Genomic DNA, 24,404 nt, shown 5'->3' on the forward strand with positions numbered 1-24,404 from the left:
AAGGATATTGAACACTTTTTCATTCATTAAAAGATAGCAAATTGCAGAATAGAAAATAACGTTTGTTTTGTTGGAGATTTACAGGGATCTGACCCACGCAGATAGCTGTAAGAACAAAGGATTCTAACAAGAAGGAATTCCTACACTAAGAAGTTTGCAACAACCAAGCGCGTAGGGAAGGAGCCTGAATTGTGACTTGGGGAGATGGTTTTCCAGAACATTAGTTTGCCAACTAGGTCTACAGAAACTTGCTATTCCAAGCCCCAACATCTGGTTTCCAAACTTATTGGCCTGTCCTGCACTGGGGAGAATGAATTTGGACTTGGTAACACTCCTATCTACCTAGAAAGCTGGGCACTGGAGCTGAGTGTTATGGAAACAGGCCAGCCAAGAAACAAGCACCAATCGGAGTGCTGGAGAACTCAGAATTATTATGCCGGCGGGCTCAGAGGGGCTTCTGCTCCGAAGTTCTGAGCACCTCCAAGACGTGCACATGAGGTTTTAAATACTTCAATACAACTAAGGGGATATTAGCCAATAAGACTTAAAGAACAAAAAGCAAGGAATCAGTACACTGGAGCTTATCAATTTGTAATAGATCACGTTACTGACACTTGTTGAGCTTGGAATTACGAGTTAGGTTGTTAGGCCAATAAACTGACACTAAACTTCAGATTTACGAGATAGCCCAGCAGAACTTAGATCAGTAAACCGACACTTATCACACTTAGATTTGTGACTTAGCTTGTTAGCCCAGCTGGACTTTTCCTTCACATGAGGACAGCTCTCCCACCCCCAGGAAACCACTGTGAGCCCTTGATGTTTCCACTAGGGTGGGGTATGGTTTACCCAGGAGGGATGGGGACTATGCACCAACACTCAGGCAGTCTGCTCTGTCTGGGGCTCTGATCTTGTACCACACCACTCCCCCCAGCCCAACACCTGGGACAGTGGAGCTAAGGCAGTGATCCTTCCTGCCTGTTTCCCAGCGTGTAAAAGGGGAATATGTGCTCTTCCCAAGGAAGTTCTGAGCGACAACACCTGCGGGTGCTTGGTTCTCAGAGCAACAGAAAACCCAGCTCCGCATGGGGGCAACGGGTGTGATCCCCGTAGTGTTTCTGCAGAAGCATCTAATGGAGGGCTGGATCAGGGAGGTAAAACATGAGCTGCGGGACTTGAACGGTTACAGAAGGGTACAGAGGTAGGTCTGCCATCTCAGGGTGCCCTAGAGGTAAAGCTTTTTCTCTCCAACTCCGCTACGACACTCCCCTATCCAGACCCATCCCTTCTCTGCTCTTCCTGTCCATCTGTATCCCTCCACTTTTCCCCTCTTCTCCACCCGCTCCCATCTTCTCCCTCCCTCGCTGTCCCACCTTCTCTCGCAGAATCCAGAGAGGATCCATGTCCGTCCTGCGCATGCGCTGTCGGTGCCTGGTGGTCCGCTGGTTCGAAGCTCCATGTCCGAGCCGGGGATTGGCCCCAAATGCTTCTCAACTCTGTCGCCCGTTAGGCCTTTGGTTCCTGCCTGGGGCCGGGGCTTCTGGCTGTGGAAGTGCAAGGTGGGGGGCTCCCGGGAAAGGGTTCAGGCGGCTTCGGGAGGGTGATCCGCCTTTCACAGCCCCCAAGGGCGCCAGTCAGCCCGTGTTCAGCTGAATTTCTCTGGCCAGACCCTTCTGACAGCACCACCTGCCCCGGCGCCCCGGCCACAGCTGTCCAGGTCCAGGTGTGCGCCTGCCACCTCTCACGCAGCCGGGATCCCCTCAGTCCACGGCTGGCGTCCCCTTCCCCTCTCCCGCCCGCGAGTCCTCTCCTCCCGGGCTTCCTCTCCTCGGCCGCCTGCCCGTCCCCACCAATGGGCGGGCTGTTTCCCGGGCGGGCGTGGTCTGCGGACCTGGACGGGAGCGGGCGGCTTATGCTGGTGCTGGGGCTGGCCTCCGAGCGGGGCTGCAGCCCGCACCCCCCCTTTCCCTCCCCCCTAGGGCTGCCCTCCTTTCCCTTTCACCCTCCCTCAGGACCAGCTCAGTGGCGTGTGTGCTGCTCCCCGGGCTGAGAGCCTCTGGCTGTAGCGCCCAGCTTCACCTGGTGGAGTCGGGAAAAGGGAGCATCAGTGCTGAGCAAGCTTCTGTCTCCTCCCTCAGTGTTTCTGCCGCAGGTAAGTACCTTGAACACTTTCAGGTGTTATGATGGCGGTGCTTGTTGATGTCACGTGTTTTTATAGTGAGAGGGATTAACAGTGGTGAAAGCAGGGCTTGGTTCTGTTAAAAATGAGCTGAAGGCATGAAGCTGTGATATCCTCCTTCCTTCCCTCTCCAAGGGTGAAACGTGTGACCGTCGATTTTAAAAAGACAGTTACAGTCCCTAACTAGCCCAGCCCAGCTAGTGTGTGTTAACAGGAACAGCATCACCAGAGGCCTTGGAGACCCAGGGATATTGCAGTCCTAAAGAACTCCTGGCACAGTTTGGTTTGTATTGGTTTTTTGTTTTTCTTAAATTGTGGGACAGACTAGTGGTATAAAAAGAAAAATATTTGTCAAGAAATATTTTTTCATATAACAGCGTTATTGTGATATAGTTCACACACCATGAATTCCATCCATTTAAATGGTAAAATTCAGCAGCTTTTAGCATATTCACAGTTGTGCAACCATTATTATTCCAGAACGTTTTTATCACTTCAGAAAGAGCAGTGGAAATGAATGACCTATCCACCCCTCCCCAGTGGTGGTTCTAAAGAAATTTCTTGGCTAATCTTGACCATAAATTCACTTGTTACATTCCAAGAAAAATCTGGTAGGAATTCTAATCAGAATTGCAATGAATCTGTCTATCAAAACAGGAAGAATTAACGTCTTTATGGCACAAACTTCTTCTACCCATGAATATATTTCGGACCCTATATTTTCCTCTGTCCAGAGCCTGGCCCATGGGAAGTCCTCACTACTTGTTGGGCTTGTGAATGATGAGATTCTATACATCGTTAGTTGCAGCTGTAGCCTTTCACAGAAGAGAAAAGAAACCTCAGTGAAACAAGTGACTCTCTGATGGTCAGAAAGAGTGACAGCCATTGCTGGAGTGATCCAGTGGACTTGGTGTTTGCAACCAGAATTCTCCACCACCTACAGCTAAGGGGATTAGAGTGTTCTTTTATTTTTTCTTAATGGCGTTGCTTTTATTTTTACTTATTTTTTAAATTATTTTTTATTTAAGTGTAGTCAATTTACAATGTTAGTTTCAGGTGTACAGCAGAGATTCAGTTATAAACATATGCATATGTATATACATATGTTTTAGATTGTTTTTAGTATAACTCATTACAAGAAATTGAATATAGTTCCCTGTGTTATATAGCAGGTCCTTGTCATTTATTTTATATTTACTAATTTGTATCTGTTAATCCCTCCTTTCCTGCCTGCTAAATACAGTTTGCTTTCTATGTCCATGAGTCCATTTATAGGAGCACCATTTTTCCTAGTAATATATGCTCTTTGGCTGCTTTCAGTTTCAGTAATTCCATCTTATCTGTGGGCGCTTTTCTTCTGGTGGCCTTTATGTGGTTTGCACACGTGATAATAGAGATCTTTATTTGGGAGAACTCCAGGTCTCGTGTAGTCCCTGGTACAGAATGCCCACTGAATTGATGATTGAACTGGGAAAAAAGCACAGTAAATGCTGGAATTTCCACTATGGTTGAGAATTCCAGGTTTCAATAACCTGTTTAGACAACCTTAATATTGGCTGCACCCATACTGGTTAATTTGGTGGAAATTCATGATATGGTGGTGTAGAGACGGGGCCTTATATTCTTCTTCTCTTTCTATTTTCTAACACTCATTCTCCTGGGCCTTCCAGATCCTCCCCCAGAAGTGCCCAGGGCTGGCTTGGTGCTGCACTGAGGCAATATTTGTTAATAACGCCCTTTCCTCTTCTCCTCTGAGCCTCCGTTTCTTTCTGTGCACAATGAGCGCTTAGACTAGATAAATACTTTTCAGTTTCTTTTAAAGCCATGTTTCCTTTGAGAAACAGAAAATGCAAATATCTCCTCTCAACCCAACCCTTTAGATTTTGGTATGTCCTCCAAGGAGTGACATAGCTCTTTGTGAAAAATTGATGTGATTTTGATTGCAGGTGACACAGAAAAGACTCTTCAGAGATTTATTGCAGGGAGAGGGCAGGAAAGAGGCAGTATGTGACACTTTCTAGTGTGAGCAACGGAGCAGGGACTTGGATTTAAATACGGTGTCTGACGTGGCCTCTCTCTAATCTTGTAGAATGTGATAAACTTCTCTACCTCAGTTTCTTGATGTGTCAAGTTGGGGTGATAATATTTTAAGGCTTCTGTGAAACATTATACAAATAAGACATTTGTGTCTCGGTAGAAACAAGATCTGCTAGGGATTCAGGGATTTGTTTAAAAAAAAATTCTTGTCCATAGCACTCTGTCTGTGTGTATTTAGACGTTCCTGGAGGGTGAGGGTGAGTCTAAAGTCCATTGTGGGACAGGTGGCCCATATTTCTCCGTGTCCCAGTTTACCCCCTACTCCCCAGTCCTCTTCCTCAGTCCAGGATGAAGTTCCCTAGTAGATTTACACAGAGGTCTTGTGGAAATGGCTTTTCATTTTATTGTTTCACCAAGAAGGGCTGCCATCATGATCTCTGTGGTCAGGTTTTGAAGGGCTGCCATCATGATATCTGGTAAGAATTCTATGCAATTTGGAGTTCCAATTTAATGAAAAGAAAAAAATTACAAATAGAAAATTAGAACAAGGGTGGTGACAGGGGCTCTTTTAAGTGGACACCATTAGCTTTGTTAGCTTCAGGTGCTGTGGCCTGTTGCCACGAGGACCCATCCTCTTGCTCTGAAGTTGGAGGGACTAGTGGGCTCAGTGGGAATGTTAACTGAGTGTATCTCATGGGCTGGGCATTGTCCTATTTGTACTGTGTGTTCCTTATTTGAGACAGTGAGCTCACCTAACCTCGATAACCTCTTTAAAATATTAGACTTTTAATTTTGAGATGTAATGTAGATTCCCATGTGGTAGTAAGAGATTATATGGAGAGGGCCTATGGGCCCTTTGCCCAGTTTTCTTAATGGTTCCATCTTGCAGTGTTGGGGTACAATTCATTACTGACTCACTAACAATTTGAGGTTTGTGTTATTGCCCTTATTTCTATTCACGATTAAACTGGGGCTTCGAGAAGCACACAGGCCTGCCCAGGTCACCCACATTGTTAATGCAGAGTCGGGTGAACGTGGGCTTGGGATTTCCAGGCAGTACCATTATGATGGTTTGTGGCAGGGAGCAGCATTCACTTTGCTTGTTTATTCATTCATTCAACAAACATTTATTGAGTAAACTCTGTGGGTCAGATGCTTTCATAGAGTTATCTGATTCTTCAGCAGTACTGAGAATCAGGTAATGTTTATATTTTTAATCTGAGAAAATTAGCTCTGAGAGGTTATAACCCCCCCAAAGGAAGTATAACTCATAAAGGAGGGATAGAACATGTGTACAGTCACCTCCTTTTATGCAGGTGGTACCCTATGCATTTTACATTTTCAAACATCCGTAATCCAGATATATTCTTGTAAGGCAAGGCTTTTTTTTTTAATTGAAGTATAGTCAAGTTTACAATGTTGTGTCAATTGCAAGGTGTTTTTTGACTTTTGAATTAAAAAATACTTTTTCAGCTGGGTAATTAGGTGTATTTACTTGTTTCATTTTTAAAATGAGGTACTGGGGTTTGAACCCAGGACCTCGTACATGCTAAGCATATGCTCTACCAATGAACAGTACCCTCTACCCCAAGGCAAGTTTTCTTATCCATTATTATGAAGCTTAGGAGTTCAAATAAATTGAATAGGAATCCAGATCTTTTGATCCTACTGTGGTCCTTTTCTTTATATTCTGCTGAAGGGGGTTGGGGAAGCATTTCCTTTGTTCATTTCTTTATTCAGCATTTTTGAGCAGTGACTTTGCATCAGGGCCTTGCTAGGTGCTTGGAAATAGAAAATAAGAAATGACCTTTCTCTGCAGAGGCAGGAAGCCTAGACCAAAAGCTGGGTAATGTGATCGAGCTACAGTAGCCATATGCAGACTCTGAGGACAAACTGTACCCTTGGATTTGCTTTGGCTTCCCTTGTCTTCTGGCTGGTACACACCAGGTCACCGCAACCCAGATGGGCCCGTAGCACACAGCAGAGAATGTACCTCGATCTCCTCTCCCCTCTCGGCAGGGCCTGCAACATGAGCATCCCTGACTACGTGCAGTGTGCTGAGGACCACCAGACTCGTCCCGTTGTGGTCCAATCCATAGAGATCATCTCAGAGGAGAATTTCTTTTGCATCTATCAGCTACTCACCTCGGTTAGCCATATCAGCCCTTGTGGCTCCCAGTGGACACTCTGTATCCACTACAGGCACCGCTATGTGCCCGAGAATCGGTGGAGCGTCTTCCAGAAACACCCCAAGGTCGTGGGCCTTGTCACCATTACCGAATGTCTCTCTGCCAAGGCCTTCGAGAAGCTCCACATGCAGAGGAGCTGTATGGCACATCGCTTAATGACTCTCAGCTTTTTGTCTTTGTGCAGCATGGGGAGGTAGCCGAGCAGACGCGCACCGACGTTGCCTTCAATCTAAGAGTACTGCAGGGTGGTGGAGAAGAGGATCGAGGACTTCACTGAGTCACTCTTCATCTTGCTCAAGTCCAAGTGGCTGGATGGTGGCCCCAAGAATTCTGGGGACAAGATCCCCCTCCCCTGCATCCCGTTTGAGAAGGAGGACTTCATGGGACTGGACACAGACAGCAGGTAAGTTTACCTGGAGGCCAGTCCACCTTGGCTGTGTGCTGGATTGCTTCCCTACATCCAGAAAGGGATCAGCAAGGAAGAAGTCAATCTTGTAGCCAAGGGGGGAGGGAGGTGCAGCCCGCCGGTTTCCAGACATTTCAAAGTGAATCCGCCTTTATTTCAGAGAGATCCTTTTAGGGTTAGTGTGGACACTTACTCCCGCTTTACAGCCAGGAACATGGTGGAACCCCTGGAGTTGCTGTCCAATAAAGTAGCCAACGCCACTGATGCTAGGAGCACTGGGGAGGAGGCTGGACTCAGCTGAGATGTGCTGTAGGTCAAATGCACATCAGACGCTGAGGCTTGTCTAGTAAAAGTACATAAACTATCTCTTTACTTCCTATATTGATTACATGTCAAAATAATAGTATTTTACATACAGTAGATTAAGTAAGATCTGTTCTTAAAATCACATTCTAGTATTTGTTTTTTGTTTGTTGGTTTGTTTCTTTGTTTCAAATTTTAAACGTGGCAACTGGGAAACTTTCTTTACATGGCTCTCATTTCATTTCTGTTGGGCAGCCTGTCCTGGTACATGCTCATCCCTTTGCTTATAGATGAGATGCTGAGCCCCGAGAGGCAGAACGAGGCGCTGGTTGAGCTGCGGCTGGAGCCGCTGTCACCTGCCTCCCAGGCCCAGCACCTTTTCAGCTCAGGCCGTCTCTTCCTGCCCGACAGCCACCATGCCAAGTTAGGACATCAGAAACACCGCCAGGGACTTCCTAATGAACTCCTTATGCAGGGAAAGGCGTATCACGGTGTATGGGACAGAGCAGGGAAATGTTCATTCCCACTTTGTCCCTGTGATTAAGTCAATGGCCCCACTTTGCCTCGGAAGTACAGATGAGCTCTTCTGGGCTGCCTAACCCCCACCTTCTGCTCTGTTTCCCCATATATCTATCGTGTTGTCCCTCGGGCTGAAGAGGGTGAGATGCCTTTGCCGAGACGTGGAAACCTTTGCTGGGGTGAGTGAGGGAAGCTGTGTCCCCCCGGCCTACGGCCTCGGTCCTTGAGTCTGGAGAGGGCTCATGGTGGTCCCACAGGTGGCGGTCAGAAGACCTGGCATGTGCTACCGGGCCCGCTTTGGAGGTGGTGCTCTGTGATTCTTGAACTTACCTAAGATCAGATCCTACTTTCTGGTTGTTGGTAAGTTGGAGGAGAAGATGCTAGAGAATTAATAAAAAGAATGTCTAGACCAGCCCTGTGAGTGAGAAGCACAGGGGACACTAGTCCCACCTGCGAGAGCCCACCTAGCAGGCTCTGGATGAATTTTCTGTTCCTCCCCGGAAATACCTCTATGGCTTAAGGAAGAGGAGAGGCATGTCGTGGCCATGATCTGTAGTTGTCCTCACAGGGCCCTGTGATCTACATGCTCGCACTCCCCATCTGCTTCTTGGAGATGAGTTGACAAGTTTAGGAGCCTGGGCACTGCTGAGGGCATAGCTCCCAGCACCGTGCTACACAGAGTCTGGCTCTGTTCACCTCACCTGTCAACTCCTGCTGAGGCCCCAGACATTAGTCAAGGTAGGTGCATCAGCGAAACCTAAGCAGGGACCACCTTCTCCCCCTGGACAGACTGGTGAGTGAGCAGTGGAAGCCTGGAGCCCTGCCCCAGCCCCCACGCCAGTGCCACTTCTTTTGTCATAGGAGGCACTGGTGACATTTTTGCTCAACAAATGATTGTCTCTGAGTCTGCAGCCCCACCAGAGAATGCCAGCTTGTTTTTGCCTTTTGATGTCTGCCCTTGGGACTTGGCGGAGTAGCTGGATGTGTACTTAGCCCACAGTGGTTCAGCGCATTGAACCTGCCTCCTTGTGGGTCTGTCTATTGTGGTACCATAAGGGCTCAGCCAGCATCTGAACGTCATTGAGATAACGCGGCCAGTGAGCTAGGGTCAAGCACATTCTCCTCCAGTCACTTTTACTCCATTGTTTCTTTTACTATTCCACAGTCATTAATTTTCTAAACAATGCTTTGGTGCAGGAGCAGAGCCTCATTCTCTCCTGCTACTCTTGGTGGAAGTGAGTAAAACGGTCCAGACTGAAATGCGACAAAAATTTGTAGCTCAAAAGCTGCCTAGACGCTTGTAGGTGGAATTTGGGTTAGGGGAGCTGAACACGTTGTGGTCCCCCGGCAGCGCCGCTCCCCTCAGGCCCCTGCTTTCCCTTGAGCAGGAGGTGAGGTTGGGCCTCACCATCCCCGTGTCCCTGGCCTCACACACTCACATAAATTCTTGTACATGCAGTCAAAATCATTTTTGTTCTTGTGTGATTCTAATTTTCTCTTGTTCCTCTTTTCCTTTTTCTTTACTCCTTTTTCACTTGTACTGCCCAGTGAGCATGTTGTTGCTTCTGAAAATGTGGGCTGTGCACACCCTGCATTGGAAATAGCCAGATTGCCCTCCGTACAGTCTCCATCACTTTAAAAACAACAACTTAACAGCTGTTTTGATCCATCTATTATCTTAGTCATTTTTTATTTTCTAATTTTTTGGAATATTTGCTTTGTTAGCTCATCACCCACTGGTGTTTGATACCTGTTGAAATCCTTGCTTTTGAGGAACATGTTTGGTCCTCCTTTTATTTGGTGACAAATGCACCCTTATTAAATTTGTTTGATTGTTTTGAAGAAGTAAGATGCGAATTGATTTTGTCGGCAGCTCAGGGATTCTTTTCATGGAGTATTTAAACTTGTAAGGTCAAACTCTGCAGCATTTTGCTCGATTCCTGCTTTTACACAAACGTGCTCGGCACGCGGTTCCTGGCTGTCGCTGTGTGACGTGCATGACGGCGCTTCCTGGCCGGCGGTCACTGGTGAGGAAGTGGCCGCCACGGAGGTGACAGCTGCAGCGGACGCTGTTGGAGGAAGCGGTCACCGTTTGGTTCTTTAATTTTTTTTTTTTTTGCATTCAACTTCCCCGTGCCATTTACTTTACTTTGCCTTCATAAAGGGGCAGAATTGGGTCTAAAATCCATGACACTATTTGTTCCCTTTACGAGGCTGGTTTTTCTGGGTATCAGGACAACATGACCTTCTCCTAAGTAGCTGGCTCACCTGGATCTGTTGGACACAGGGACAGCTAAAAGGGCCGTAGCTTCCTCTCTGCTCCAGCCAGTGAGCATTCAGAGCTGGGTCTGTGGTTTGCCTCAGCAGCCGTGCAGACCTCCCTGCCCCGGCCTTTACTTTTAACCCATGTTGGCAGTAAAGAGTTGAATCCGTTTCTGTTGCAGCTGACATCCACCACTGACAGCCGTGTCGTTAGTTTGTGGTAGTCAGTCTCCAACACCCCAGACAACCGTGAAGGAAGATGATTTGGCCGACCTAGGACCCTGGATTCTCACCCTCACCATGGTTCATCTCACCCGGTGGAAGGGTGTGGCCACCACCATCATGCTGACCATGAGGCCTTGTTTCTCCTTTCATGCTCTGGTCCAAATGTGGACACTTCATTTTTCACTGAATTTGTCTCGCTTGAGACAGGCCAGAATATCTGAATGAGTCCATCACATTCTGGGTGGGGAACAGAACAGAAGTAAGTGTCGCAAGTAGATGGAGTCTAGGCTGTCCGGGTTGGCAAATGCAGGCTGGGATCTGTGATGGCTGGGCTGTACACTGGACACAGGCCTTTCCTGTGGCTCCTGAGAGCCCATGAGTTGAAGTGATAACAGCCTTGCGTGGATTCCCCCATCCTCATCTGCTCATTGGCAAGTGTGTCTGCTAATTAGGAGCTCCCCCAGACCTCGGGCCCTTCAAAGCTCAGACCATGGGAGAACCTTGAGTCCCTTCTCCTGGACATCCTGTGTGAGAATCCACTGCCTTCTGAGGTGAACAGCGGCAGGAGATGCCTCCCCCTCCAGGGAGCACCCTACGGAGGACTGTTAGTGCACCATGCTGTGAGCTTGTGTGTTTCCGGCCATGGTCCCTACAGAACTACAGTTGAGATGGGCTTATTGATGGAAATAACAGGACTGATTCCAGGGCAGGGCCTGGGGGAGGGAACAGTGGAAATTGAATGTGACCTCAGACACCTCGGTGGGTGCTGGGGCTGTTACTAAAATGGGGAGTCTGGGAGATACCTGCCAGGAATGGAATTCTAGAGTAAATGGTGGACATGAGGCATTTTTAAGATGCCATTTGTCATCCAAATTAGGACTTCAAAGAGGCACTCGGGTCGATGAGCCTGGGGCTCAGGTGAAGGAGCCGGACTAGAGATACACGTTGGGAGTCGTCATTCTTAGCTGGTGTTCACAGCCTTGCATGTGAATTAGATCATCTCGAGAGCTGCAGACTGAGGCTGAGGGGTGGCAGGGCTGTGTCTTGGTTGGAGGAAAGCCCAGACCATACAGCTTTGGTGTGTCAGTCAGTGACGTTTGCCATTTTCAAAGCAATGCCAGTTATCCTTAAGGGGCCAGGGGCTGGGCAGGGCCAGCCAGGAAGAAATCTGAAGGGAGGGTCGTGGCCACGTGTGCGTCTTGGGAAGGTGCAGAGTCTGCAGGGTACGGGAGGGTAGACTCCTCAGATGCTAGAGTTGCAGTGAGGAATGGGGAGAAGTTAGTCACAATCACCTGTGAGGGAGGGAGGGAGGTCTAGGGAGCCCCACCTTACCGGACTCACTTTCCCATGAACAGAAGGCAGTCAGACAGAGGATCTGAGGTGAGAAGGGATGGGCACTGGGAGGGGAGCCAACCTGGAGAATGGTGCTTGCAAAATTCTGGAATAGTCTCCCTGAAAAATAGAGTTAAAAATACCCAGACTCTTAAGAACATTGTTAGTGACTTGGGAGGAGGCAGTTGTTTTTCTGGCCTCCTAAGGGTAAGGCATGTATCCAGGGATACACAGAAGATATGGGCAGTCTGTTCCGGGGGCTTGATCGTTACCGGGGGAACAGTGCAAGTTTAAAGGGGGAAAAGGGCAGCCGAGGGAAACTAGCCAGGCCCCGTGTCAGGTACCAGTCGGCCGCCCTACTTGCGTGTTGCATTCACATCCATGCCTCCCAGGTGGGCGCTGACAGCCCCCTTTTGGGGATTGGAAAGCCTTCTCAGAGGGGTTAAAGAATTGGTCCATTTAGTGACTAGTAAATGCTGTAGCAGGATTCAAGCAGGGCCTTGTCAGAATTCAAGGGCATGTTCTCTCTACTGTTTCCAGTACTTCCCTGTTATACCTGGAATGGTGAAGTGGGTCAGTTTTGGAGCCTTTCAGAAAAAGTATGATTTAAGCGCCTCTGGACTGGTTCACAAAGCTCAGCATTCTTTGATGGTTCTGAAGCACGCAGTGATTTTCGCCCCAGAGAGGTAACGTCTAACTCCTTTGATGATGACGTGGTTGCAAATGGTGTACAGGTGCAAAACCAGACTTTGCAGCTTCTGAAGGGAAACTCTCCAGTTCTCCCTTGGTCGGCTTTCTTCCTCGGGATGTATCTGTGCTGCAGCATAGGCCTGAGCTTTCCATATGGAGTGAGAGTTTAATATCCGATGTTAGCATAAAACGGTCAGATGAAGAAAATCGACGTTGACAATTTATTTTTGGGTTTCATTAGTCAAAATATACTATCAGTTAATGGCCCATATAGCAAATGAAATTGAGTACAGGACATTGCATTTCTTACTTTCTATTTAGAGTTCTCTTACAGAATAATGTTGCCTGCTTTGGAACATCAGCTCCACCACTCACGGCACCTATCAGTGTGTTGGTGTGATTACATTTACAGAGTGAATGTAATCTGGGCTTCCTCAGCCCCAAACACTTCAGTGCAGAATCACGGGCTGTAGACGTCTGTTAGTCACGCAAATACTTCTAAAATTATATGATTCCAGAAAAGAAAGAAGAGAGAGAGAGAGATTGCCTTTATCAAATTTCCTTTCAGTTCTAAATGAAAACTGTTGTTGAGCAGCTCTGGTTTCCTTTGGATAAGAATATATACATTTCTTTGCATGTAACCTGGGTTTTGGGCTAGAACACCAAGTTCTTGCTGTCCACAAGCCACAAAAATAGTAGCCAAATTGCACACGTGTGAAATAGTTTATACCTTTTTCTGAGAAAGTATCCTTGAATTTGGGACTTGGGCTGTGATTTCTGCTTTTTGCTTCCCCCACCTGTCTTGTAATCTCTCACTCCTTCCCACGTGGTTCCCAAGTGTTCGTGGTCTCAAAGGAGCGGGCAAACACCCAGTTGGTCACCATGTACTGCTGCTATAGATAGAGCCCAGACAAGACCTAAAGGACATTATCAGAGAGGACTTCCTGGAAGAAATGGGCTGTACATTCAGTTGTGAGGACAGAGTAAGAGTCAGCCAGGAGAAGGAGTCAAGAATGTGTCTCAGATCGCAGGGGCAGCCCGGGCAGAGGCCTGGAGGCTTTTGGCGTGGGGACCCGGGGAGAGTGCCCTGTGCGGTCCAGGGTGGAGGGAGCCCCTGCTGGGGAGGACACTGGAGAGAGTCCGGGGTGTAGGGCTTTGGAAGAAGTTGAGTTTTACTAGAACTGACACAGTAGGCAGTGAAGGGTGTCAACAGAAGTGACCCTCAGGAAAGGTACTTCTGGTTTTGCTTCTGATATACTACAGACAAAAGGGTCGGGACGGGCGAGAGCAGGTATGTCTGTCCCTTTGAGATCCAACCCGTCATTCATTTATTCATAACACGTGCACTTCAGTGAGTCTAGGGGAGAGAATGTAGCCACATAAATAAGCAAAATGTATTTGCTTCTTGAGAGCTTAGCGTTGTCAGTTAGCCTAGAATGTTCTAGGAAGAGAGGAACAAATTGTGGAGGTTGGAGGGAGGGAAGGCTTCCTTGGGAAACAGTCAAAATGAACCTGGAGGCAAGTGGGAAGTAGGAGCAGGTCAGGGGGCTCCTGAGGTCACTGGGGACCTATGTACTGAGATGAGGCTGGGCGAGCAGGGTCTGGGGTGGGGCTAGAACTCTACCAGGGAGCCTCTGAACTGTTTGAAGTGGGGTTGATGTAATCAAATTTGTGCTTTGGGAAGGCTGTCGTGGCTTTGTGTGTGTGTGTAGCGGGGAAGAGGTGGAGGGTGCCACCAACTGGGGGATCATTTGAAGACCATTCACAGGCTGGGATATGGGCTTCGGGGCTACTTGGGGACGGCAGGGGCAGTGTGGATGCCGGCTTTTCTTATGGGGGACTTGTTAGCGGGGCTGCCCTAGAGGCACCTTGTGGCTGGAAGAAAACTGATGGAGGCTGCCAGGGGGACATTCCTCTTCTCTCTTTCCATGCCTAGTGTGATTATCTTAGCTCAGCCAACATTTGGAACAAAAGAGCTAATCTCCAGGGTTGCCCAGGCCTTTGTAGAGCTCCTTCGAGTGAGATCTGATAGGATTTAGGTTTGTGTTCAGATCTGGATGTTCACTTAGCTAGAAACGTCCTGTCATTTCGATTTCCATAGGGGTTTTTATTCCTGATAAAGATTGCTTTCTTGGTGAGAGGAAAATTATTACAGCTGTTGTCTTTTTCAAAAAAAATCATATGTTTTAAGAGCTTTAATATTCAAAAGAATAGGAATATATAAAATATTTAAGGAAGTCTTTGGTGTGGTTTCTTTGCTTTCTGAGCTAATGTGGACTTAGAGCCTTTGTATTACTTAATAGCACATCCTTGTCAGTATTTAAAGAGCTGTTAGTGAGCACCCCAGGCCCCACCTCTCAAAGAATCGTTAAAGTTTGCTCTGAAATAGTGAGGTCATAAACGTCTTGTTTTCAGAAATCAAAAGGTTTTAAATACGCACCATAGCTCCATTTATAAAATAATAATAAGTTCAAAATTAAGAAAATGGAGGATAATTGATTTTTTTTAAAGCCTAAACATAAACTTTCTTGTGCTAATTTTGCAACTGGAAATTTTGAAAAGAAAAATCCTACTGCAATATCATCTACGTGGTATATATATATGAGTTTCACGTTTGAAAAGTAACTGCGCAGTGGTTTTCAAAGTCAGGAGCATTCCAGCTCAAATACTGGCAGTGGTGGCTGCTGGTTTTCAATGGAAGAGCCTAAATTTGCCTTCTTAGCTTTTTTTTTTTTTTGTACTGAGAAGGTTGAGTAGTGCTTTGCCAGCATGATTTTCGGGAAATTTGAGGGCAGATGTCGTGTTCCAGCAGTGAGATATTTCCATGCATTTTATTTTCTGGACATCACCAGGGCACATGTGGGGTTTGTGCCTGCAGGCTGGAATGCTGCAGGACTCCCTAATCCATCACCATTATGTCCTGGTGCTGCTCCGGTCAGTGAATGATTTTCTGTGACTTGGAGGTAATGTGGTCTGATGGTGATGATCAGACGTGCAGTTAAATGCTATTAATTGAAATAAGAGTAACCTAGAAACATTGCTCTAACAATACAGGATGAGGGAGGAGGATTGGCTGAGCTGCTTGCAGTGGGATGTCTTCTCAGGTGACTCCCTCACCGTGATTCCTGCCAATATCCGCCCCAGCCCTGCACGGTAGTCCTGCCGAAGCAAGCAAGCACTTTGCTCAGAAACGCACTGAATTTCCTTGCGCCTCTGTTTGTTGGCTTTTTTTTGAAAACACATTTTGCCCTTTGCTTAAATGCCATCCATGCTAGTCACCCCTTACACTCATTCTTCTGGACCTCGTCCATACATAGCTGCTGAATGGATGAACAGAATGTAGTATCTCCATGTAGTGGAACATTATTCACACGTAAGAGTGAATAAAAAAGAAAAAAAAAAAGAGGAAAATGAAAAATGCCACCTGTTTTGGGAAGTCCACCCTGACTGTTCAACCCACACTTTTCCCTTTGAAACACAATCACTTATGCTCCACTCTACTCTTTTTGATAGTACTTACCACCTTCTAATAATCTTTAACGTTTCCAAAAAAAATAAAAAATAAAGAGATGCTGATGCCACTTCAAAATATACAAGCCTTGCTAACAGCATGTTAATTGAAAGGAAGCAGACACAAACGGCCAGATATTGTTGATTTCAGTGATCTGAAAAGCCCAGAAAAGGCACATGCAGAGGCAGAGAGCAGGTGATGGTTGGAAGGGGCTGGGTGGAGGGGGATTACGGAGTGAATGCTAGTGATAGGGGGATTCTTTTGGGCTGATGAAGTGTTCTGGAAATAGAAGGTGTTGAGGGCTGCACAACCGTGATTGTGCAGAAGACTGCTGAGCGCTGTGTCTGGGAGTGCCTGTTGTTGGGGCATCTTTATTTTGTTCACATCCTGCAATGTGAAGGGCCATCTTCTGCTGTGGTCATTCTACTCCTGTGAGTGGTGAGGGTCAGGACTTTGTAGAGTCCTGTTTCTTTTCTCCCTCTGGCTGAGTGTAGGCAAAAAAATTTAAGCCTGAGAAAGTGCTCCATCTACAGAAATGTCTTTCAGTTTTGCCTGGTGTAAAAATCTTGAGAGCTTTTAACCGTTGAGGCTAGTCTGTGGGGGTAAATAGCCTATGAAGCCTGGGTGAGCCCGGGAAGAGCCGCGCTTCCCTCCCAGACACGGGTGGGGATTTCACCCCCTTTCAGGCAGTGAAGGGCCCAGACCCGTGGGCAGACTTGACAATCGTGAATATTTACGTGTATCCGCTGCTTCATCTTGGATATTAATTTCAAGCTGAGTCAGTTTGTGACGGCAGCCTCATCCTACATCAGGAATTTATAGTATCTGCTCTTTGAGGTGAAGACCTGACAGACTTGATTATTTAACAGTCTGCTTTGAATTGATATCTCAGATTCCTTTGTCAAAAGCAAAACAGCAGAAATACAGACGTCCTTTAATTCCAATGTGGCCTGGAACGGGTTTAGTGTCTGTGCCTCAGTGGCCTTGTATGCGGGTGGGGAAGATGATAACAGTGCTTCCCTCAGAGGAGCTGGTGAGGGGAGAGTGAGAAGCACAAATGGAGGACTTACACGAGATGCTCATAAATGACCGAATTTAGTGCTCTCCGCCTGGTGAGGCCTTAGGGGTAGAGATGTCAGAACAGAGCAGTCCTAGCCGGAGCTCGATACGTGATGGTAGCTGTTATGATCAGTATCACCACTGTGGGTTATCAGGTAGTTTTAAGACTTGGTAATATGATTTCATGAATAATGTTAAAAGACTAGACATCTCAGATCCAGTTTACATAGTCCTCAAGATTTCTTCTGAGAATTGGATGGTTTCTTCCCTATCTTAAATCTGAGATGAGTCTCTAAAAATTTCCGTATTCCTCCATCCTTTTGCTTTAATTCTCTATTTCTTAAAAAACAAAGTTTTTAGATGGAGTTACTGGGGACTGAATTGAGGGCCTCATGCATTCTAAGCACATACTCTCCCAAATGAGGTATAATCTCTTCCCTGATTTTTTTTTTAAATTTACATCTTAATTTTCAGAGGTTAGAGGCCTCTAATTATTTTTCTGGAGACTTGTCCATGAACCTGTAAATCTACAATTAATGGACAAAATTTGGTTTATTAAAAAAAAATCTATAGAATATTCTACAGTCCACCCAAAAGGAAATACTCATGGACTTAAAATGTTTCTCCTTTAAGGTGATTTCTCCTGTTTGGTCGAGCTTAATTTGTTAACAGCCATCCTCATCATCATAATGACCAAACTCGCTGTGAGTGGACGCCTAACTGAGGCTAAAATGCTTTGCTCATATTTTACTTCATAGCAAGTGTTTGATTGTAGGTATCAGTGTCTCCTTTTTTGTAGCTGAGGGATTGAGAGATGGGTCAGCTTGCCCCAAATGACACGCAGCTGGCAGTGGCTAGCTCGATGCTGGAATCCAGGCTGCACAGGATGAATTCTCAATTGCTCCTCTAATCAGCTTCCCGTTGAGTGTTTTCCCGAACTCCTGTGAGCCCATAAATGACCGATTTTAGCTATCTCAGCCTGATGAGGTCTTCAAAGGAGAGACACCAGTGAGAATGAGAGGCAGAGTGGCATAAATTAAAATTGTACATTTTCACAAATGTTTTATTCTCAGGTAATGACTGTAAAGGAAATAGTTTTTTAATTTAGTGCTTTGTGAGAACTAAAAACAAAACATTTAAAATAACTATTGTGCAAGAGAGAAGTGGTCTTTGAAAGTCCAACTGTTGCTAATGATGTTACTTGTTTTTTCTAGTGGTGCTTATTTACTGAAAAATTTCCAAACACTGAATTTGTTTTATGTAGTCTTAGTATGAAAGAAAACTTTGTCAGTGAGTATTGTAAGTAAAATCCTTACTCTTTTCTTTCCTGATGATGAATATCTTAGTTGTTTACATGGCTTAAGTATATTTCGTCATTTGTGAAATTTGAGTAATATGGTTTACCTTGTCTGACTGTGAGAGCTGGACGCCTTGTATACAAAGCACCGTAGAGGTGCTTAATAAAAATGTGCTTTCACAGTGACTGATAGTTTAGAAGTATCAACTCTGAATACTAAAAAGGGTAGCTTATTTCTGATGCATATTCAATATGTGTATATATGATATACATTAATATGGCTTCAAGTAACTAGGATTTTTTTTTTAAGTGCAGTATGAAGCTTTAATGAAATCTGTGTCATTCTAGTGAGACAGGGACTACTTAAATTGCCTTAAGCAGACGACCTTGAAGATTATTTACACAGAATGTAAGCTCAGAATTCATGTTGCCGTGTAACCATCCATCAGACATTTAATTTCTCGGGATTCTGACCAGAACCATTAAGTTTAGAAAAATCCACATTGATTATTATCAGGGAATAAGCTCCTCTCTTTTGTGACTAAAGAAAATTTTGATTTTTTTCTGCACTCTTCAGGTTTTAAAATTTCAAAATTTTGATTTGACATGTCACTTTTTTAATAGAGAGAATAAAGCTCATGCTGTTTTAATATGTAAATAAATGTTTTTGTATTTCAATACCCTTCTATGATTTCCTGGCTCTTTGAGAAGTATTTTGCAAGATACTTAGATTACCTACTGTTGGAAAAATACAGACGTGACTTTTATGAATATAGGCGTAGTACAGTTCTGTTGGTTTTTACTACAGTGCAAGACATGAGACCTAGGAGAGCTTTGCTGCTGATTGCCAGGAGGACAGATCTCAGGTCTCAGTCTCCCCTGGTGTAAAATGAAGTGGCTGGACTGGATTCTTTCCTCTTCTAAGATGAGCTTCCATGAGCCTATGTCTTTTGTTTATATTTAGGAGTATTAGCAATATCAGATTAAATACTGAATACCCCTCCATCCCCCCGAAGCAAAGTGCAGTATATGCTACATAAGCTTCTAGTTATCTGATTCTCGTTTCTCATCTTACAGTCAATTTTTGTGTTGCATGTTTCCCGGCAACCTGGAAGGTCTTTTTAGCCATAGGTGGCGCTGTTGCAACTTTTTACAGTCTTAATTTTTCTGTTTGTAAAATAAGGCTTAAACAATGTGATTTTATTTTGATTCCTTTGCTTAATGCTTCAGAATAGCACAACGTCCATTATGTCTTTCTACCTGGAAAATTTTTTCTGCTTATATCATAGTTTTATTCTTTTATCTCGCTGTGAACATTTCAGACTTGCTGTGCAAACAATGGCAAAATCGGGCTTTTCTTCTAGTGTTAGAAACCAGTGAGCCGGGATATTTTAAAACAGCTAGAAGCTGCCTCTGGAGCACCATAAAGCTGAAAAGTGTGTTGAGTTCCCTGAGTATTGACCCCGCCGCTGTGTGTTAATTGGTGGGAGTTGATTTGGTACATATATGATGGGGTGTAGTTTCTTGACTTGGGTTTGCCTGCACGTGCTGACACTGAACCATGTGATCCTGAGTCAGCTCGTTCTGAGTTTTCCCCTCGTCTGTGAGAAGGGGACACTCATATCTGCTTTGTAGAATTGTGAGAATTAGTAATTATGTAACATGTTTACCACAGTGGGTATGTCAAGAGAGCTCATAAACTTTAGCTGCTGTTTTGTGTGCAGCCATCATTTTATAGTCTTTGGTAATTACAAAGAAACAAGAAAATAAGAAAAGCTGATTTTATGATGAAAGATATTTGAGGACGTTCCATAATTCCTACACCCATAATTTAGCATCAGCAGAGTCAGAACTGTTACACAGTCGCCCTGGACCAACGTTAAGCCACAGAAATTTTTGTTACTTCATATATGTTGGGGCCTAAGGGGAACCAATACTTATACACATGTTGTCTCCAGCAGCCAACTGAGAGATGACACAAAAGAGTAGGCAGGCGATAAATGTCTTCTTTGTTACTGATGAAGCCACGTTCTCCATGAACTTCAGGGCTGTGGATAAATGAGTGTCATGATACTGTGTCCCAGAAGTAGAGACTCACCCTGTCCCAGGTATCTCTGGGCCACAGCAAGCCTTCCCTTGAGAGAATGAGCCCCATCATGCACAGGGCTGTTCTGCAATGGAGCTGAGCATCCAGGGTGCTTCCCTAGGGTAGTCAACACTGGAGGGAAAGGAAGGGTTTCACATGCCCTGCTTGTCTCCACGGAATCACAACTCAATCTGTTAATGTGAGGAGGGCTAGCTGTGGGCCAGGGGTCAGGGCTGTGAAGGGAGTAGCACTCTGCATGGCCCAGAGGAGTGGGGAGGAGGTATCCCTTCCATCAGTTTAAACAGGTGGTGGGATGGAACAGAAGGGTTCATCCCATGAGTTTATAAAAGGAGAAATAAGAATTTCCTTTGGGTATTAGTCTAGCCAGGAAACACAGAAGATGATTAGGAAGGAGACTTGTAAACCACTGTAATATTAATTTGACATTTGTTGAGCACCCAAAATGTGCTACATTCTTTTCTGAGCGTTTTACAGAAATGAATCCTTCAATCTTCTCAACAAGCGAGTAAGGAAGGTTTGATTGTTATCCCAGTTTCACAGTGTGGAAATTGAGGCACACAGAGGGTAAGTTGACCAAGGTCACAGAACTAGTAAGTGGCAGAGCAAGTATTTTAACCCTGGCTGTATGGTATTGTGGCTCCCAGAATGGGCTTTGGGTGTTTAGATGTATCTGCATCCCTCGATTTCTGTACGTCTGTGCATCAATTAGCCCAGAAAGGACAGGGAAAGGAGAGTTACACAGGTGCTCACAGTCGTGTCTCGGCAACTGTCCACGAAGAGTGCACCGTGATTAGAATTAATTGTTTTCCAGGCAGCAGATCTGTTGGTATAACAGAAATTTAGTCCATTGAATTCATCTAGAAATCCTTCCTGCTCTGCTTCTGTCCACACTTGCCATGTGACTGCCTGCCCGTGTTTGGGCCGTGGAGGAGAACATATACTCATGGTTGAACTCTGATATTGCAGTCTGGTTCATAGTTTCACATCTTCTGTTACATTAATAAGTTAAATTTCTGGTTTTCTTGCATCAGTGTCTCATGAGTTTGGTTAATGTGAAACCAGTCCATGGGAGCCCAGGGGTTATGATGGTATAAATTTTTAGCACGTTGTGGCACTTCTAGCCATGCAGACATGACTGGGGGATGTACGCCTTTCTCACTGATTTCTCCCAACAGCAGGGTCCTCTCACGGATGTGAGGCTGGGAGCTCTCTGAGTAGCTCAGTCAGAGGCCAAGTCCACCAATCCGAAAATGATGAAGTACCTGGAAGTGGGTTTAATAAAAGTAAAGGGCTTCCAGGTAGTCCGATGGGCTGTTCAAGAAATTTGGTGAAAAGCTGTCCACTGTCTGTGGTTTAGCTGCTTCTTTGCTATTGAAAAGTCTGGAGTAGATGAAGGGATTTTAAAAAGCAGAAAGGAGTGATTTCAGGTGGTACATCCACACCGGTGAGAAGTGATGGATGACCGCCTGTGTGAGGCACAGACAGAGTCTTACAAACTTCATAAAACAGCTTCAAATGCTCTGCCATCTGAGTGCGCTTCATATGGGGTCCAGTTCATCACTGGTCACGCTGTGAGGGCAAGTAACTGACGATGGCAGAAAGGACACGGAGGCATCAAAAAGGTCTCACTCATGTTCCCTGTTTAAAGAATGTGGCACAGTGTATTATATTTGAGCTGGTTTTTCACTGAACAGTTTTTAGTGTTTTCTGGGACTCCCCAGTGCCCCAAGGTTCCATGCAGCTGGGTGTCCCCTCATTGCAGCTCCGTCAGCGCTTGCCCTGGGCTGATGTGGTGTCACGGGAAGCAGGACGGTCAGCGTCCCCGGCTCCTCTGAGCTCCGTCTCCTCATCTGCAGAGCCTGGTTTCCCATCCGTGTCTACTTAGTAGGGTTGCTGAGAATCACACGTGATGGTTATCAGGTGTGATTTCTGGTTGTCTCTGCGATTGGCAAATAGCCAATAATTGATAGAAACTCTTGTTTTTTTTTATTGTAATTGTGTCTCCTAGATTGCAGTGGTTTTTAGTCTGCATTTTTTTATAACTTTACTCATTTTTAAATATGCCCTTATTTTATTTATTTTTTTTTTTTGAGGTACTGGGGACTGAAGCCAGGACATTGTGCATGCTATGCAGGTGCTCTACAACTGAGTAATACCCACCCTCCTTTTCTGCACTTAAAAATAAATATTGCAATACACAAAATAGCTCTTAAACTCCATGATGGGACCTGGTCTCTGTATAGGCAAATGAACACGTATACTATTTCGATAAGAATAAATGCTGTTGAGACATACGTTTCTGAATCTGTTAATGTGCTTAAAAACGATCATAGCTAGTGATAAACACGAGACTTAGATCCAGGACTTTTTAGGGTATGTTTTGCCATCATGGGAAATTACATTCTACCGAGAAGGCTAATTGGGTCTCTTTGATATTTGGATGGTTTAGCAGGTGATCAAGGCTTTCCAAAGCTGACAGTTTTGTATTTTAAACTAACTACAAAGTTATCTTCTAGAAGATGGAAATCCTAAGTTTGTGAATTTCCCAGTAATCCAGGGGGTATGTGTCTGTGTCTGTGTCTGTGTCTGTGTGAACGTTTGTGTGTGTGATTTCAGGAATGTAGAAATAAGTTCCATATAGACTTCTGATATCTTTCTCTTCCAGTTCAAGGTTTAAGCATATACTTACACAAATAAATTGATTTTCTTTTGTCATTTGGCATATTGGCGGGAATAAGAGGTTCTCATACTTGTTTCAGAAGGGTTGGGAAGCATGAGCTTAGAAAACGGGAGGAGAAAGAGGCAGGGAGACACTTCACACTTTGTGCAGTATATGAGAAACGGTAGCTTTTCTTTTCTCTTTTCTTCTAAAGCAAACTGGCTCTGAATTGTAACACACTATTACTCAGAATTGCTTTTCTAATCAGATACAAGTGCCTCAGATTTTTCAAGGCAACATGAATGATGAAATGTGTTTTAGCATTTATCTTTAAAAGTAGTTTTATTTCTCAAGTAAAAGACTATAGCCTGTTTCTTCCAGCGTCTCAAGAAATTCTCATTGATCTATGTACATGTTCTATGTGCTTATTTTCTTTTCTTTTTTTTTAAGTGCTTGTTTCATTGTGGTGTGAATCAATGTTTAAAATTTCTGGATTTTGATCTTTAGAAAATGCTGATATATCAGAACTGTTAAAAACCTGATTGTTCTTTGGTCCTTGTTTGGTGGGGCACCCTATTGATTACTCTTGTCTGTTAAAGAGAGAAATTCTTCCTCTAGCCTGCAGATCATTAAGTGTATGGTTTGCAGTATGCCTTTAAATTTCATTGAATGCATTGAACATGATTGTCCAGTGAATTTTGAGTTGACTCATAGTAATGACTTTGCTTTGATTCTGTGGCTTTTGCTCCTCTCCACAAGAGCTTGAATTCTCTGTTGCATTTTGTATACGTGTTCTTCACAGTGGAAGAAATTTTGCATTTTTTACAGAGGTGGTTTTTCCTAACACCTCTGAATGCCTTCTGTAATTGATACAACAAAAATCTGTTATTTCAATGCTTAATTATTTCATACACTAGTTTTTGGCTTAATCAGAAACAATGACAGAGTGATAATAAAAAATAGGAAAACTTTCCTTCCTTTGAAGAATAGAAATCAGGTGGTCAGGCTCACCCATGCTTTGGGCCTGACACACTTAATCTCATGTCATTGTGTATCATGATTCGGAGATGGAGTTGCTTCAGGTTTATTGATTTTTGTTTTAACATTTGTGTTGAATTCTTTCTCCAGGCTTATGTATCCTGTTGGGTTTGTTGAAACTGTAGAAGGGAAACAAAAGCTTTTTTTGGTTTCCGGAGGCCTGAGTTGCTGATGATAAGGGTTGAGGGTGGGCTGAGGAACAGAGTGACACTCCCTCTGCTCCCAGCTGAAATTGATGAACAATGAAATCAATTAAGTGTATCGGTATTTGACCAATAGAAGTTAGCGAGCCCAAAGTGGCTAGTTATGCCCAAAGAAAGTACTGAATTCACCTGCAGAATTAGGTGCTTTACCAAGAAGAAGCAGCTTAGAGCAATCAGAAAAATCAGTCCTATGATGAGATATAAAGTAAATATAATATCTTTTATTTCTGAAACTTTTCTACGTTAAGTTGTGTAGAGCTAAAATTAAGTTTCAAGCACCAGGAGTTAACAGTGTGGGTGGTTCTGTATGATCATTATTCAGGAATGTGCCTAGACTCTGCTAGAGTGGCTGAAGCTGGCAGGAAAAGACCCAGAGCCAGGATTTGTC

At 44.8% G+C, this 24,404-nt stretch overlaps 1 protein-coding gene across 1 annotated transcript in view; it reads left to right on the forward strand.

Moving 5' to 3' along the window:
* The first annotated feature begins 1,876 nt into the window (after positions 1-1,876).
* The window catches only part of LOC140692914 (uncharacterized), a 79,120-nt gene continuing 56,592 nt past the window's right edge, over positions 1,877-24,404 (forward strand). The window contains exons 1-2 of the mRNA XM_072957123.1: positions 1,877-2,152; positions 6,590-6,808. The gene's annotated coding sequence lies outside the window, so the exon portion shown is untranslated. The remainder of the gene's footprint in view (positions 2,153-6,589; positions 6,809-24,404) is intronic.

The sequence above is a fragment of the Vicugna pacos genome, unplaced genomic scaffold, assembly GCF_048564905.1.
Source record: "Vicugna pacos unplaced genomic scaffold, VicPac4 scaffold_19, whole genome shotgun sequence".
NCBI lineage: Eukaryota > Metazoa > Chordata > Mammalia > Artiodactyla > Camelidae > Vicugna > Vicugna pacos.